The sequence below is a fragment of the Bombina bombina genome, chromosome 5 (genome assembly GCF_027579735.1).
Source record: "Bombina bombina isolate aBomBom1 chromosome 5, aBomBom1.pri, whole genome shotgun sequence".
In the NCBI taxonomy this organism is placed as follows: Eukaryota; Metazoa; Chordata; class Amphibia; order Anura; family Bombinatoridae; genus Bombina; species Bombina bombina.
The window spans coordinates 512,273,077-512,292,683 of NC_069503.1; positions in this window are offsets into that span (position 1 = coordinate 512,273,077).

A 19,607-nucleotide genomic window follows, 5' to 3' on the forward strand; every position below is an offset into this window, starting at 1 on the left:
TATATGGTCATTATACCATTGCTAAAACAGCAAATCTAATGGTGTCCTTAAGACTTTTGCACACAACTGTATATTTATATTTGCTGCCATCACTGCGCTTAGGTTTTGATGCCATCTATGAAGCATGCTCTCGTGAGCACACTACTTCCCAGTGTGCGCTGGTATTACACAGTGAACCGCAAATATCGCTTTCATGAAAGCAATATTTAGCGCTCCACTTGTAATCTGTCCCTTTATCTATTAATGCAAAGGGTCTCAATATACCTCAAAAAAGGTCTAACGCCTTAAAAGACTTTCTCCTACATAAAGCAGATATTGTTCTCCTTAAGGAGACTCATTTTTTGAAGGGTAAAGTACCTAGGACTTTTCATTTTAAAGGGACAGTCAACACCAGAATTTTTGCTGTTTAAAAAGAAAGATAATCCCTTTACTACCCATTCCCCAGTTTTGCATAACCAACACAGTTATAATAATACACGTTTTACCTCTGTAATTATCTTGTATCTAAGCTTCTGCTGACTGCCCCCTTATTTCAGTTCTTTTGACAGACATGCAGTTTAGCCAATCAGTGCTCACTCCTAGGTCACTTTATGTGCATGAGCTCAATGTTATCTATATGAAACATGTGAACTAATGCCCTCTAGTGGTCAAAATGTATTCAGATTAGAGGCAGTCTTCAAGGTCTAAGAAATTAGCATATTAACCTTCTAGGTTTAGCTTTCATCTAAGAATACCAAGAGAACAAAGCAAAATTGGTGATAAAAGTAAATTGGGAAGTTGTTTAAAATTGCATGCTCTATTTAAATCATGAAAGAAAAATTGGACTTGACTGTCCCTTTAAATTTGGGCATTTTATGCCTCCCATAGAAATCAGAAAAAACAAGGGGTAGGCATTCTAATTTAAGAAAATTGCATTTCATTCCTTAAATGTAATTTAAGACAAAGAGGGTAGATATCTATTAAAAGTTGGCCTGCTATATGGAAAGCCAGTTACTCTAGTCTTAATCTATATACCTAAAAAGAAACAACGTGTTTTTTCATTACCAAATATTCTATTAGATTATCATAAAGGATCATTAATACTTAGAGGGGATCTTAACATGACTTTACAACCAGAGCTAGACAGCTCATCTGGATCTTCATCCTCGAAAAAAAAATACACCAATGTCTTAGTAATCTAGCCCTCCACGATACATGGTGTATTTTTCACCTGACAACGATCCTTTTTACTGGATCATAACTATTTTATCTTTAATGGTGAATTTTGTATGCAATTAAGAGGCACTGTGATGGGAAAAAATTTCCCCATCGTATGCCAACTTGTATCTAGCAGACTTTGAAAGATTAGCCATTTTTAATGAGAATAACAATTATAAGAATAACATCAAATTCTATACTAGATTTATAGATGATGTTTTAATAATTTGGGAGGGATCTATTGCTATCTTGAATGACTTTGTTGAACAGTTAAATAATAATACTGGCAACTTGTGTTTCACATTTAATATCTCAGAAACCAACATGCCTTATCTTGATGTATTAATGACTCATGACAATGAAAATATAGTCACAGAGGTTTACAGGAAGGAGATCAGTGGTAATACCATTTTGAGATCTGATTCATTACATCCACAACATTTTTTTTTTTTTTTTTTATTTTAAATTTTTTATTGAGGTTATGAGAAAAGTTACATAACATAGTCATCCAATAACAAAGATATCATAATACTGAAAGATACATCCTTACTACAGAAACATAATTATATACCAAAGAAGTAACAGGTCTTGGAATAAATTCTATATGCCTTTGGAGGGATACGTGTACAATAGTCATAGGAAATATATCTATGTCCCATATTCAGAACTCCCTTATCAAAAGGCAGATATTTACAACAGATAGGAAGCATATGAGATTGCTATAGTTACCCATGTAAAACAAGGATGTCAGTAATGTAGTATATGTGTGTACATAAAATAATGGAACCTCTGCTTTATATTTTATATATAAGCGATGTGGCCCACATCTTACCATGTAGAGAATTTATAAGATTATTTATTCTAATAGAATTGAGGTAAGTGTGGGGCAGTAATTGTTTAGTCGTTTTCGGACCAAGGTGGTCCAGAAGGGGGAGAAAGAGTTCAGCGGACGAGAGCCGCTCGTGTTAGAAAAGGAGGGGAATAAAAGGGAGTAAGGAATAAAAGGGAGTGAGGGGCGGAACTATCTAAATGCTAAATTAACAGTGTACATGGGGCTATTAGAGGGCTTGTTGTCAAGTCATAGATATGGGCTCTATAAGTGGGGCAGTACCTGGGGGAAGCCTGTGCTAGTGGTGGGAGAGTTTCATTAGGTACATAACCTAAAGCATATTTCCGTGAGACAAGTGAACCTCTCATTTATCACAGAACCGTAAGCGTAAGAAACTGACATAATAATTATAATGAAATACTAGAATAAACCTTGGTCGCCTTTAGGTACACCTAGTGTTTATACTCCATACAGTGTAAATACAAAGGAGCGGAACAGAGGGTTGCTCAAGTTAGTCCTAGATTTAGTACATGAACAGTGTGAGAAGAAAGACTGGACATAACTAACTAAGTAGAACTACGGCATACTATTAAATATCACAAGCTATAAATGAGGAATAGTAAATACATACAAGAAACCAGATTTCGTTTTAAATGAGCTTATAAGTCATTAAACACCGTATGGACAGTAGCCAACATATTAACCCCTGACCATAGTGCAGGCCAAACATAGGAATGTAGGCGAGCATAGAGAATTGGTCACTTCATAGCTGTACGCTTAGGAAACATAACAAAGAAGTGTACTATTACTGGGAGGATTTCTTATTTGCGAAAGACATTTACAATGGATAACATGCCAGTTTTAGAAGGAGGCTGCTCATCATTTAACCTGCTCTAGAAGAGGTTAATTTAATTTTAACTTTGAATATTCAAACATAGCCACAGTAGTCTAAACTGTCTCAGCTACTTACAACAGTATCATAAGCGCCCAAACAAGTGATGATATGTACCGTGTCACACTTACTCCTTTACTAGGTTTAACAAATAAGACTGTTAGTTATGTGCAAGTATTAGGGGTTAAGGTGTATCTTCTCTAGAGGGTGCTAAATAGGAAACTTAATAGTTTGCCTAGATGAGAGTTTCAAATAACATTCCCCAGGGACTGAACATATATGGGCGAAACACTTGGGTGTAACTGATTTATATAAAATAGAGCCCTGAGCCACACAGAACCTTAGCTGTATAATGTGTGCATACAATTAAAAATAAGGAGAGCATCTTCACAAATGTTTACTATAGTACGCATCTAAGATATGCACAATCATAGGCTGTTAAACACGTATACAATTAGCTTTGAAAAATCTATATGTTAGTAGGTTTACAGTATGTTGCTTATCATGCATGGAATAGTGTATGACTGTACCCTATGCTGAATTATATAAGTATTGGCTGTAATAGAGATATCTTCAGCGACATAAAAACACTAACTACGCCTATATATATAACAGGAGCCAGGATTTATAGATATATGACTCAATTATAGGTGTATAAGTATGCTCCGTGTAAATGACGCTTATGTGTGCCCAAGATGTAGCACGTGTAAACAGAGATGAGCCAAGTCTCCTAATAGGTTCTAACAGCCAACATAAAGTACATTGTGAGGTATAATATGGGAGAGGGCCTATGAACTAAATTGTAATACTAAAGTACTAGAGGCTAGGCAGTATAAGGTAAATAACAGGATTAAAGTATAACTCTCTGCAACAATAAAAAAGTCCAGTCTCTGATATAGGGTATTAGAGCGTGCATGTCCCACATAGAACTGATATTGCATACCATCTGTGTAGGTTCAAATGGGTACAGGATCTGAGAGTAGCATTTTAGTGGTAGGCCCACATCATGGATCTCACAGGAGTCAGTCATATGGCCAGGTAGGAATACTCAGGAGCGGACAGCGGGCATGTAAGAGGGACTACCATTTGGTATAAGTTTAACCCACTCCAGACCTAGATCTCCATTCACCTCTGAACGACCGCAGTGGCCAGAGCAGGAATTTATAAGCACACCCAAGCGGCCTGGAGACCGGGGGATCAAGCGTGCAGCTACAGCTGTAATCCATGAGCGGCGGGGTGAGATAGGACCTGCAAGCGACAGTATCTAGCGATTGGAAAGCTCCTCCATGCCATTTGATGAGACGGAGCAGTAGTGTTATGGTTCTCGAGCAGCTAGTTCCCATTGTCCGTCGACGCAGATCAACCTTCTGTATATTAGCAGTAATCATCCTCCGGGCAGGCAGAACCATAGATTGAGCTACGCTGTTCCCATGAGTGGGCCGACTTTCCTTATCTTTCTGGTATGTAGAAAATCTAAGGGGTATAGTATGTCGCTGGGCTCCCGATTTGATATTTCCCCTTGGCCTGGCCTCGGTACCATTAGGTGGGTCTCCTGGTGTGACATCCCTTGTTATACTTAAGGGCGAACAGATTAATGGCTGTAGGTCCGGTGTACCAGGTAATGTGATCAGCTGCATCTGCAGGGTTACCGGGTGTGTCATACTTTGTTCCGATATCTGTCGGCTAAGGTCCTTCACACTTGGATTATGACGCTCCACGGAAACTTGGGTCAAAACTGCATGGCAGTGTAATGGGTCTGGGACAGACCTGTCCGACTTACCGGTACCCTCTCCCAACGGTGTAATCTGAGATGGAGCCATAGCAGCTTTCAGGTCGGCGAGAAGGGTCTGCTGGTGTAAGTCCATGGAGCGCATAAAGGCTCTAAGGGCAGAAAGAATTTGATCCCCCATGGTATTGGAAACGTTATTTCTCTGTCGGCCTGAACAGTGCGGAGGTAGATGTAGATATGGCGGTGTATATGTCACTGCGTATACCTCTATGAGACAGGCCTCAGGGTTGTTAGCGTGTCTTTTATGTTGTATCTTAGTCCACAAAACCACTACTCCATATTGTAGGATGTGCTAGGAGCAAAATATAAACATTTATGAGTTCTTAGGATGCTAAGAATTAACTTTTTAAAGATCCGATTCCAGGAGCTCTAAAATGGTGCTACTTGTTCCTTCGACGGTTAGCTCCGCCCCCCCACATCCACAACATTTAAAGAAGGGCATACCCAAGGGCCAATATATTCGGTTGAGACGTAACTGCACAAATTTAGATTTTTATTGGCAACATGCAAGAGAATTAACAACACATTTGATAGATAGGGGTTATGACCCTTTGCTACTAAAAAAACGTCTCTCTCTAAAAGCAAAATTTGACAGAAATAATCTTTTAAAGGACAAAGTGAAGGGAAAGACTAGATATGGTGACATTAATTGTATAATAACCAATAGCAGACAATTTAATGAAATCTGTAAAATTGTCTAAAAGAGAAATCCGATATTAGAAAAGGATAGTGATCTCCAAACAGTTTTGATGAATTGCAAGTTTGTCTCATGTAGATCAGAAACTATAGGAGATAGAATTGCTAAACATAATGCAACAAATACCATTAAAAAAGAAATTAACATGAGTAATTGGCTTTCAAAAAAAGCTGTTTTTTTACAAATGTGGAGGTAAACCTTGTAAAAGCTGAATTTATGCTATATTGGGTGATACGTTTACATCTACTAATACAGGCAAAATATATAAGATATGAGGATGAATATTCTTTTATACCAGATTACTCAAATAAAGATTTGGTTTATTAAAGAAAATGTATAGTTTTTGAAAACAACTTGGATTCTTTGCTTAAATTGGTCGGTTGCCAATCATTAATACCTTGTGAATCCCCAATAATGACAATCAACAAAAGACTAGTTGGAACAATGTTGGAGGTAACTGGTGAGTGTGAGGATGGACACATTTCTACACTATGGAACAGTCAACCAAGTATAGGACGTAAACCAGTAGGTAATATTCTTGCTTGTTCCTCCATATTGTTTTCTGGTAACCAATTTGACAAGGTAGAAGAGATGTATCATTACTTTGGTATTTGTTTTTTATCTAAACAAACTTATTACAAATACCAAAAGGATTATTTGTTTCCAACTGTGGACATCTACTGGAAAAAGGAAAGACAAGAATTGATAAATTCTATGAAAGGGAAAGCTCTAACTTTAACCGGAGACGGACAATGTAAAAGTCCAGGATTTTCCGCTAAGTACTGTACATACACTATGATGGAAGACAGTACCAAAAAATTTTTGGATTTACAGGTAGTTCAGGTGTCTGAAGCCACATCCTCAGTGGCGATGGAGGCAAAAGCTTTTAGAAGGTCTTTAAATAGTCTGTTGATGGAAGGAATATTCTGTTTTATAATGGCCACAGACAGACATGTGAGTATTCGCAAGATTCTAAGAGAAGAATATCCAAAGATCCATCATCAATATGATATGTGGCATTATAATAAAAGTTTAAAGAAAAAAATTATCAACATCAGCAACAAAAAAAAATGCAAGGAACTTATACCATGGATTAATTAATTGTCCAATCATCTTTGGACATGTTGCATGTTATGCAAAGGAGATATCTCAAAATTAACGCAGATGTGGAAATCTACTTTATATCATGTCATCAACGTCCATTCTTGGAAGGAAGGTGAGGATGAGAAATGTTGCCTTCACGACACTATAAATAATGATGAGGTTCGGGAAAGAAAGTGGCTGAAAAAAAATGATGAGGCGTTCCATGAACTACAAAAATTGGTCTGTAATGATCAAATTGTTAAAGATTTATACCATCTGCATTTTTTTTGCCACACTGGATCATTGGAAGCTTTCCATAGCTTTGTGTTGAAATATAGACCCAAACGTGTCCATTTTCAAATGGACGCCATGGATGCCAGAACTAAACTAGCTGCAATTGCTCATAATAAGAACTCATCTAGGGTACAAGCAAGAGTACATTATCCAAGCAAAAAAAGTAGAAGTTTTGGAGAATTGAGGTATAATTTTTATTTTCCAAAAAGTAAAAAAGAATGGCTTCTAAGACCAGTGTATGAGGAAATGGACATGAGTCATATTTTTTAAATGAATACCTATGTACTTGATCTGGTTGACGGGTCAATTGTTCATGATTGGGTTTCTAAAAATTTAACCATGCCACCCAATATTGCTTCAACTCCGAGACCACCTAAAAAAGAACTTTTAGAGAAAAAAAAACTAGATTTGCAAAAAAATTATTGAATAGCACAATATTTATTTTGGTTTTTGATTGAATACTTAAAATCTATTATTCTTATCTTTTTTTTTTTTTTTTTTGCTTAATGTTTGAAATTAAAACATTTGATATTTAAAACTTTTAAAAAAGGAAAATTCTATTGAAACATATTTTTTGCTGAACACTTAATATTTTGTTGCTCTATTTATTTATGTTCATTTATTTATTTAATATTTTTAAAAGAGATAGTACTCTCATATATTATCTTTCTGTTAATATTTTTAAAGGTACACTGAAACCATTGTTTTTCTTTAGAGATTCATATAGAGCATTACATTTTAAGCAAATTTGTAAGTTAATACGATTATCAATTTTTCTACATTATCTTGGTATCTTTAATTGAAATGCAAGAATGTAATTTTAGATGATGGCCCATTGTTTTGTAACAACTGGGCTTCTTCTTGATGATTAGTTGATCAATTCATACAGCAATGAACAAGTGCTTTCAAGGGTTGATAACCTAACAAATAGCTTATATGCCTTATTTTTCAAATAAAGAAAAAAAGAGAACAAATAAATATTGTTAATAGTAGTAGATTAGAAAGTTGATTAAAATTGCATGCTCTACCTGAATCATGAAAGAAAACAATTTTGTTCCGTGTCACTTTAACGTTCTTTATGTCAAGATTGATTATTTAATTTAAACTTTATTGAATTGACTTTCTATATTATATGAATTTTATTCAATGAAAATAGATTTAAAAAAAAAAGGAGTCTATACTTAGGTAATTGTTATTTTTATTGCCGTAATACAACCCAGACATGCATTAAATAAATGTCATACACACATCACATAATTTTTAAATTCTAAATATAAATATTTTTTTCAAATAAAAATAGCATTATTATTCTTAAAAACATTGAACAATTATTATTTTCTTTGCATAATAAATATCAAAATAAATTTTTTAAAAGATTAAAACACAGATAAGAAAAAAATCAAATGTATCGTTATTGTAAAAAATTTTTTTTTCAATCAACAATCATTTCAAAAGCTGGTCCATCGTCTTCTGGATAATGGAATCCGATATAAATGTTATCAGGGGCAGGAAATGCCCTTCTTATACTATTTACCACACAAGAGGGTATAGGTATGCGGTTTTTCGGACCAAGGTAATCATGAATGAAGCATGTGTATGCTCTGTACACAAGTTTCCTATAAGCCCTATTGAAAAAAAATAAATTATAATTATTATTAAATATTTATCAATGACTATAACAGTGATAAAATACAGTTAAATGTGTTGATGTGACCAGTGAATGTTGGTGCAGGTCAAGGCAGCTGTCTGTGAAAGGATCAAGGCCACAATCCCGGATAAATTATCTGTATACAATATAAGAAGACAGAAGCGCAACATGGGCCAATATTTTTGGATACACTTATTGAATTAAATGTGATAGATACATTACTTTTCTTTGTGTCAACCCTATTGGTGAAGAAGGGGCAATAACGGATCAATAACAGACAACAAGACAAATTACCTATGGTAGGTGTTTGATAATCTTAGGTGATATATACAGAAAACAATAGTGTATATATGGACTAGTATTGTTTAGACAAGCGAGGTAGAATACATTACAATTACACTAAAAAATAGTATAACACATCCCTTTGTACAATAGATGTAGAATTGTTTTCTAAGAATTAATCTAGTAGACAGATATCCAGAAATAAATTAATCACAGCGATCAAGAAATGTGGTATAGGTAGAGATATAATAATGTACGGCAGAAAGTTTAGATTTCTAATAACTTTATTTGTAATTTTTTATTAAAATTTAATATCAACGCATTTATTAGCCAACCAGTGTTTGTTTCATTAGGCTCCAGGTGAAACAGCCACTGTTTGGATGAGAAAATATTTGATATTAATTGATAATTTTATACTTATTATACACTTACCAGTTTTTTATGTACTATTTTAATCGTTCTAACTACACCCCATCTATGGATTGCTGTTAGTTACTGATTTGCGGATATCAGTCTATTGGTTGACTTTGTTGCAAAACATTACACTTTTATTGTACCAAGGGAGGTGCTCTACTACTTGTGAGTGTATTTTTACTGTATTAAAACTCTCTTGTCTAAACAATAGTAGGCCATATAGCCACTCTAGTTTTCTGTTCACTGAAAGATTATCAAACAACTAACATAGATCTGTCTTTTTCATTGTCTGTTATTGATCTTAGATTGCACATTCTGCAACACTAGGGGTGCCACACCCAAAAATATGTATCTATCACTTTTCATTTGATCAATTTAATAAAAAATATTGTGCCAAGTTGTGTGTCTTTCTTTCTTTATAGTCTAAAATATTTTTAAATTTTTAGATTAATACATTAATCTAAAAATATAACATTTTTATTTAATGTACATCTATAAAAAAATAAATCTAAAAAATTAATACCTTTCTGTAAGATTTTGACCACCTTGGAAACGCATTGGTCCATTGCTATTAGTTATTTTAGACATCTGTAACAAATAAACTCTATCGGTAATAGACTGATGATATTCGTGATCAGTGATGCATGTAGCACCATCAGGAGTTTTTTGAACCACTTTTTCTCTCTCTTTCTTGGATGTCTTCGTGGATCCCATTCATGTGTCTGTGATACATCAAAGAGCAAAGGCTGAGAGTATCGTTCTTCAAGTAATTGAGACATCTGTGAAATGTAATATAAATAAAATTATGAAATATTTTTACTTAAATTTTTTACATACAATATTTTACATAAATTATTAAACATGAAATATAGATATAATTTAAAAAAATAAATACCATTGAATTGTACTCCTCTTCATCAAGATCCATCATAGTACGTACATATCCACTTGCAGAAGCCATTCTGTAAAAATAATGTTAAAAAATATTATATTTAATCATTTAATTGTTTTAATTATTTAAAAATAATTATTATCTAAATTTTTATATTTATCTAATTTTTGTTTTAAAATTTAAAAAAAAAAAATATATATATAAGGTAACAGAGATGTGCATTCTCACTCCAAAAACAACTAACAGGGTGATATTAGGTATCAATAATTTAAAATTAAATTGTACTTACTTGAATTTTTATAAAAAGAAATTTGACTTGTGATAATAGTGGCGTTTCGAGGATAATATATCAACTTCCTTAGACAGAGGAAGGGTATATATTATCCTAGAAACGTCACTATAATCACAAGTAAAAATTGATTGTTTAAAAATTCCAGTGGGTGCAAGTTACTTTGACATTATATATATATATATATATATATATATATATATATATATATATATATATATATATACATACACACACATTAACTACATAAATTTAGTAAAACACACACACTTTTAATAAAAAAAAATATATAATTCTATGTGACAATACTGAACAAATGACACTTTGCTGCAATATGTGGGCTGTCTGTGTGTGTTGGCTGGCAGTGTGTGTGTGGGCTGGCTGTGTAGGTGTGTCCTGGCTCTTTGTATGTGTGCTGGCTGTGTGTGTGTGGGCTTGATGTGTGTGTGTGTGGGCTGGCTGTGTGTATGTGTGGGATGACTGTGTGTGTTTGTTTGTGGGCTGGCTGTGTGTGTGGGTGGGCTGTGTGTGGGTGTGGCCTGGCTGGGTGTGTGTGTGTGTGGGGGGGGGTGCTCTGTGTGTGTCTTTGTGTGCTTGCTGTGTGTGTGTGTTTGTGTGGGCTGACTGTGTGTGTGTTTTTGCGTTTTAAGGGGGGCTTGCTGTGTATATGTCTGTGTGTGCTGGCTGTGTGTGTGTGTGTGTGTGGGCTGTCTGTGTGTGTGTGTTTGTGTGTGTTTTTGTGAGGGGGCTGGCTTTGTGTGTGTGTGCCAGCTGTGTGTTTGTGTGGGATGACTGTGTCTGTGTTTGTGTGTGTGTGTGAGGATGGGCTTGCTGTGTGTGTGTGTGCCGGCTGTGTGTATGTGTGGGATGACTGTGTGTGTTTGTGTGTGTGTGTGTGAGGGGGGGCTTGCTGTGTGTGTGTGCCGGCTGTGTGTATGTGTGGGCTGACTGTGTGTGTTTGTGTGTGTGTGTGTGTGAGGGGGGGCTGGCTGTGTGTGGGTGGGCCGTGTTTGAGTGTGTGGCCTGGCTGTGTGTGTGGGTGTGTGTGGGATGGCTGTGTGTGTGGGCTGGCTGTGTGTGTGTGTGGGATGGCTGTGTGTGTAGGCTGGCTGTGTGTGTGGGCTTGCGGTTTGTGTGGGCTGGCTGTGTGTTTGGGCTGGCTGTGTGTGTGGGCTGACTGTGTGTGTTTGTGTGTGTGAGGGGGGGCTGTCTGTCTGTATGTGTGGGATGACTGTGTGTGTTTGTGTGTGTGTGTGTGAGGGGGGGGCTTGCTGTGTGTGTGTGGGGGGGCAGTCTGAGTGTGTGTGGGCTGGCTGTGTGTGTGGGTGGGCTGTGTGTGTGTGTGTGGCCTGGCTGGGTGTGTGTGTGTGTGTGTGGGGTGCTCTGTGTGTGTCTTTCTGTGCTGGGTGTGTGTGTGTGTGTGTGTGTGTGTGTGTGTGTGTGTGTGTGTAGGCCGGCTTTGTGTGTGTGTGTGGGCTGTCTGTGTGTGTGTGTGTTTGTGTGAGGGGGGCTGGCTTTATGTGTGTGTGCCGGCTGTGTGTATGTGTGGGATGACTGTGTGTGTTTGTGTGTGTGTGTGTGTGAGGGGGGGCTTGTTGTGTGTGTGTGCTGGCTGTGTGTATGTGTGGGATGACTGTGTGTGTTTGTGTGTGTGTGTGTGTGAGGGGGGGTGGCTGTGTGTGGGTGGGCTGTGTTTGTGTGTGTGGGCTGTCTGTGTGTGTGGGCTGGCTGTGTGTGTGTGTGGGCTGGCTGTGTGTGTGGGCTGTCTGTGTGTGTGGGCTGTCTGTGTGTGTGGGCTGACTGTGTGTGTGTGTGTTTGTGTGTGTGAGGGGGGCTGGCTGTGTGTGTGGGTGGGGTGTGTGTGTGTGTGTGTGGGCTGTGTGTGTGTGTGTGTTGGCTGTCTGTGTGTGTGGGCTGGATGTGTGTGTGGGCTGGCTGTGTGTGTGTGTGTGGGCTGGATGTTTGTGTGTGTGTGTGGGCTAGATGTTTGTGTGTGTGTGGGCTGGATGTGTGTGTGTGGGCTGGCTGTGTGTGTGTGTGTGGAGTACAAAGACAAGTGTGTCTTGACTAAAGTGAAACATTTTTCTGGGATTGTCATGATCTTGGTCTGTGTGCTGTCGCTACTGGGGAGATACAGTTCTTTGAGGCCTACATGAATGACAACAGTTATTGTGAAATGAATAAAAGCATGATAGCCTCATTTTGAATAAAGTAAACCATGTCTGTATTCAAAAATGTTAACAAGCCTTAAAAAACCTCAAAGATGAGCTCTGCCTTTGTAAATAATCAGACTCTATAATTGATGGACATGACAAACATGTCTCCAGAACATACACCATATTTAACATATGTTAAAAACGTTAAAAAATAGTTTTTGCAGAAGCACAATTTCTATATCAGCAAATCACTACATTATGTTTTAAAAAATAAATTCAACAATTTATATATTGACAACATGTGAAGCTCATTAGAGATCCATTAGAAATAGTGTTAAATGGAAAATCAAGACCATAATTTATGATTTTTTTAAAAATAAAAAATAACTTTATTAAACATTAATCATTTTTGCTTTAACGATAATGTGCAATATAAATATACATTGTACCTCTGTAATGACATCGTATCTAAGGCTTTGAAAACTGCAAGCTTATTTTCATATGTTTTAAAAAAAATATTTTGCATTTAACACTATCAGTGCCCAATCATAGGAGATTCACATGCGTTAGCTCAATGTTATCTATGTGATACACATTAACTAAAGACCTCTTTTTTTTCTAAAATGTATAATTGATACCGAAACTGAAAGTTAATTTCTTGATTTTATAAAACAATACATCTTAAAACTCATTTAAAAGCTTATCATTATGAATTAGATTACATTTTTGTTCATATGTATGTTAAAACGATCCAAGTAATGGATGTATTGAATTCTATGTCATACATATTTGGTCAATATATGATTTGATAATAAAGGTTGAGCATGCTGTATTTTTTAATGAAACTGACTAATTAGTAGACTAATAGTGTTTAAAATATATGTTATTATATTGGGATATCAGATTATCAGTTTCTTCTTTATTATCAAACATTAAATAAAATTTAATCAATTTAAATATTCTATTAACCATATAAATTTTAAATTTGTAATATCATCATGTAAAATAAATTTAAAATAGAGCTTACAATGAAGAATAACTATAATTTGATATCAACATTTATAATTTTACATAATTATTGTAATGCAATACAATATATGGAGATGGGGCATTGTGGTTATGCTACAAACATCTATCAATGTACCATTGAACAAAGAAGCGGGGTACATGTTGTGATGATTAATCATCTTGATATTAATAACATAAAGAATGGACAAATTTACTAGCGCATATTCACAACGGTCACATGCATTAGAAAAATCAAATATAATTCATAAATTTAATTGGTATTATAAATTTAAAATAATACTATTAACTATTAATAATTAATGATTATTTATTATTCGTATCAAAAGTGTATTAGATAAAAAGTCAATTAAATGAAGACTAAAATATTTATAAATTAATCGAATTATTTTGATTAACTTGAATTGTAATTTTATTATTTAAACATAGTATACAATTCTATTAAGTTATATATCAAATAAAAAAATATTAACTTGGATCAAAAATTACTTTAATGAAATGTTATATATTGTTTGAAACTCAAATATTATATAGTTTAAGTTAATAACAAATAAAAATATATCATTTTTAGAATATACTACACTTACAAACGTTAGTGAGTGAATGTAATAATAAAATTATATGAAATATTTTTTATAACATCGAAAGTATAAATTTTAGAATTTAATTGAGTAATTAATACTAATAATTATTAATTCTTTATATTGATTTATTTATATGTATTTATAGATGTTGATTCAATGTTAAATAAAGATGCAGCATGATATAAGAACAATATGGTTTTAAAAATAGCGTGTAATAAACGATTACAGCAAATAGAATAAGTTAAAAACTTGCCGTATATAATGTTGCAGTAAATGTGGTCTGGAGTACAATGTATCCAATTTTCGTAGCTTGATCTTGAGCATGCGCAAAAATCCCGGGTAGAGAATAGTTATGATGCGATTCCAGAGCTAGGGCATGCGCAGAATTCAGTAAGGGCGTATTTCTTTAGGGCTGAGTCGCCAAGTGGCCTGCTCTGTCATTGGCTAATATAAACACGTGACCGCTCTAAAACAATGGTGGACAATCGACGGGAGGAGGATGGATATTACAAAGGTAACATAAAAAGCAGCAATATCTATGTAATTGAAATGAATATGGGGATATCATGAATGAAAGTCACATTATTTTATTACTTCAATTATGATCGCTAGCTGGAGTTAGTCATACTTTACCATCACTTTAATAGAGGGGTTTTCATTATGGCGATATGACCTTTTTAAATCACTTAATTCTCTGTGGCTTTGCGCAAGCTGTTTACTTAACTCTTGTATCTTTGCTAGTAAATCTTAAGTTATCTTAAAGTTATGCTTATCTAAAGTGGTTATGTCTTTGGCAAACTCATAAATTTTATTTTCGGCTATTTTTAAATTCTCTTCGCATCTGCGTGAGGAGCAAATGCTACTTTCTAGCTCCTGTATTTGCAATTCTTTCTCTATGAGATATAGCGACATTTCATCAATAATGCATATCACAAGGAGCCAAGATTTTAGTATTAGTTCGTCTCGCTTTTTGAGAGCCTTGCATTGATTAATCATTAATAATCCTTGGAATAATTAAATTTTTTCATTCCACCTATCATCATCAATGGCAAGATGTTTGGTCTTAATTTCAAGCATATTCATGTAATCATTGAATTCACCGCAATATTAAACCTCTCTTTAATGTGGCCTATAATGTCCCTCTTAAGGACCTGACCTCGAGTAAAGGGTATTGTTAGGGCACAACCTTCAACGTTATGTACAGAATTAAATGATTCATTTCTGGCTACAGACATTATTATATTGGCTTAGTATTTAGTTAAATTAAAACTCTAATACAATTTTTACCAATAAAAAGAGAGAAAAAAAAATATATTTAAAAAAAAAATAATATTAATTTTGAAATATGAAAAATGTATATTTGTATTAATTTTGAAATATGAAAAATTAATATTTTTATTAATTTTGAAATATGAAAAAATAATATTTTTATGAATGTTGAAATATGAAAAATTTATATTTTTGATTAATTTTGAAATATGAAAAATCTATATTTTTATTAATTTTTCAAAAATTAATCTTTAATAATATTTCAAAATATCAATATTAATCTCGAAATATGAAAATCAATATTTCAATTTAAAAAAAAAAACTATTTTCAAAATATTAATTTCGAAATATGAAATTTTTTCTCTTTTTTATAATAATTTCTATTTACTACAAATATATTATATCAATATTATAAATATTAATAATATCTCATGCAATGCCACCAAATAATATGTCAGTATATGGCAGGGTTATAACACAATATATTTAATAATTATCCTTTAAACTGAACCCCAACAAAATATGTATATACTAGAAACCATAAAATTAATATAAATTCCTGAATTCTTTTATTATTAGTTAATATCTATAAACACATTGAAATATATTTGTAGGAACAAGAATATGAATCAATACTATACACATATATGTATTATTAAAATATGCTATACTCTTTACAAAGCAACCCAAATTGTAACTTTTTAACTAGCCTTATTCCCAATAGAATTTCATTCAGTTAACACAATGAGGTTCCAAGATATTTAGCTGCTAACTTTCAAGCTATACAATTTTAACAGTGCTTAGTTAAACAATAGGACAATATATATATTCTAATTGAAACACCAGAAGTTATATATATATATATATTCTATATTTTGCACAGATAAATTACTTAGCATACAAAAGACTTGTTTAACAATACACAGGCTATGAAATAAGCTAAAATACAAACTTGCTCTTTTAAATCTCTTAACTACAATTTGAACATGGTCTTACCAATAACCTTTGTTTTAAATATTAAAAATTAGATCAATTATACATCACCAATTTGAACCGATTTGTAGTTGTCTTTTCCAAATATCTTTAGATCATCTCATTTGAAGGAAATTTATCGCATAGATCAAGGTAAGTTTTCAGTTCCTTGCTTAAAATGATTGTGTCCCCAAGAGAATGGCAGTGCCAGTTATCAATCACTAGTGACAAGCAGATCACCAAAAACTGTCCTTGTCTTGCATTTAGCTATTCCTTATATAATCATTGATGATCTTTTTCGTTCACGCCCATGGTGCTTGTCCCTTCTCATTGGACACTTGGGAGGTCCCATCGGATTGGCCCTGGAAAATTTCATTTTGAACAGCCAAAGCCTTCTCGCTGTAATACTGGACCTTGTCCATCGGGGGCAACATGACAAACACACAGACTCATTTAGTCCTAACATTCATGTTTGCTACAATTTAAATATCTTCCATATAATGATTATTTAAAATCATCATCATTTCTTGCATTAATTACTTACACTCCAAATTCCAGGCAGGATAGCATCATGTGAATTTTCTGATTATTACAATACTAAATACAGTATGTTTTTAACATTAGATTATATCAAAGCAATTATACTGCTAATTTCCAAAATTATAGCATTTATACATCTGTTATATTTTAAAAGATGTATTTAAACTTTCATAAACATTTAGTGTATAATAATATGACATGACTCAGATCATCCCATGCAGGCAATCCTGTATTTAGTATCTTTTAGACCCATCTGAAAGATAGAAAAACCATATGTTATATATATTTAAAAAAAATGGGATTATTACAACTGTTATTTAATCTATTACAAATTTGAATTTATCTCCCATATATATATTCAATACATTTTGAGACATACATTTAATATGTTATCAGTTGTATTTTAAGTAAATTTCAAAGTTACATTGTAACATGTGCTTTTGCTGTGTGTTATGTTGGTACATGGGAACTCCACAGGAGATAATTTACACATGGTTGTTAAGTTACAGTTCCTTTGGAAGATGTTTGTATCTTCAAACATCTTCCCAGATGGAGCGGATCCTTACCTTGGCAGGAAACCCATATATGGTCATGTATCCTGATCTAGGCACCATGTGTATCTTTGTTTGAAAAAGATCTAATCTCATCAAGTGGTGAGGTGAAAAAACCAAAATGTTTTGAAGTTTGTATTCCCAGCTAGGGAGCAAATGCTGTCTTTTGAAGTTTCTTGGGACATCCTGTCTGTATTTGAGTCTTGAGATGCGTATTCAAATCATGTGGGTTTTGAGTCAATTCCTGACATCAGAATTGCAACCCTATTTTAATAATATCTGATAAAAATATGGTTTCATACATAAACACATTCCCCTGTCCTGTTTACATATATATATGTTATTTACCTGTACCCTGACATACACCAGTCAAGAGGTAGTGCTCCATTTACCCAACTCCGGATTTCACCATGGGCTTATAATATCCTCCAGGGACCCAGTTTATGAATTGTACCTTGACAATGGTAATAGCAGAAGCCCCAGAGCCAACTTTTAGTGCAATGCACCAACTCTCACATAACACAAAACCGCATCTGAGTAGGGAGGCCTCTGTCCCCAGGTCAGCTATATCCGTCAGCAGGCTCAGATGCTCTCCGTAGCAGTTCCACTTCTTTTCCATCTTAGCTCAATAAGGTAAGGCCAGCTGACCTGTATACTCTGATGTCATAGGGGATTATTAGTGGTAATGATCAGCTTAGATGGGGATCGCTGCAGCAGCGCCACATCATCCAGCATGTACGTAGTAGGGCCTCCATGTGCGGCCTGAATATCAAGCTGTTCTACATCAGTGCTTGGGTCATGAGTAGGTTTATATCCATTATTGAGGCTGTTGGAACTAATTTCTTTATCCATTCCTAAATGGACCTACTTAGGTGGATATGATGGTTTAGCTGTCTGTGGCTGCTTGTCCACATTCTTAGAGTTGCAGGGCTCAGAATGAAATGCCTGTTGTAATGCATTGCAGAGATCAATTTTATATACTTCAAGAATATAAGTCAGCTCAGCAATCCAAATCTGAGTATTCTCCATTGTTTGATGAGGGCTGAGATAGTACAATAATTCTTAGGTCAACCAAAAAGTGTAGTTTAGGGTATCTTCTGTTGCTCTAGTTGGTTAATTTATATGTGTCTGTGCGCTGATTACCCAGCCTGTGGGTTTACCGGGGGTTGTTGAGAGCCTTTCAGTAAAGAGTCTGCCTTAGGCCTCAATGCTCCGGATCGGTTTGCAGAGGTGGATTTTCAAAAATAACATATCCTCGGAATCAGTTCAATCTGTAGATTAGTCAGAAGGGTTTGCAGGGCTAGTGCAAATTGATCCAAGCAGTTATCCTGTTCAACATCCTGGAAATGATGGTGGGTAAAGGTGGATTATTAGCATCGTCAGGATTCATGGCCCTTGCCTAATGCCAGGGTACCAGGAATCAGACTGAGACGTGAAGTGCAAAAATAATCACACCTTTATTAATTACAAAAATTAATAAAAAGTCCACAAGCCAGGACCAGGAGTCAAAGCCAGAGCTTGATGCCTCTTGTTTCCGGTGAGACCGCTGCTCCATAACTTGTCCGCCCACTCTGAGGCCGCAGACAGAAATCAACCCGATCGAATATGATCGGGTTGATTGACACCCTCTGCAAGCGGCTGATTGCCAGCAAATCTGCAGGGGGCAGCATTGCACAAGCAGTTCACAAGAACTGCTGGTGCAATTATAAATGCTGACAGTGTATGCTGTCAGCATTTATCGATGTGTGGCGGACATGATATGCTACGTCGTATCATGTCCGCTTGCACATTAATAAGTTGGCCCCTATGTGTTTAACCCCTGTACATAGTTAAAGGCAGCTGCAAAGCAGCAATGCACTACTTGGAGCTAGCTGAATACAACTGGAGAGTCAATGGCAACAGATATATGTGTATAGCTACCAATTACCAGCTATGTCCCTATAGTGCATTACTGCTGAGGATTTTTACTTTTCCTTTTAACAAAGAATACCAAGAATGTCTTAAAATGATATACTCGATCTGCCTTGGTATTCATTCCACTATCAACCAATCTAATATAGTGTGCCTCTAACTTTTAACCAATCACATTCAGCACAGCTGCATACTATCTCAATGACATCTGGTATAAAATGTGCAGAGGATCTATCCCTTTACAAAAAAATACATTTCAGGTGACTTATTCACTAATAAGTAATTTCCTTTT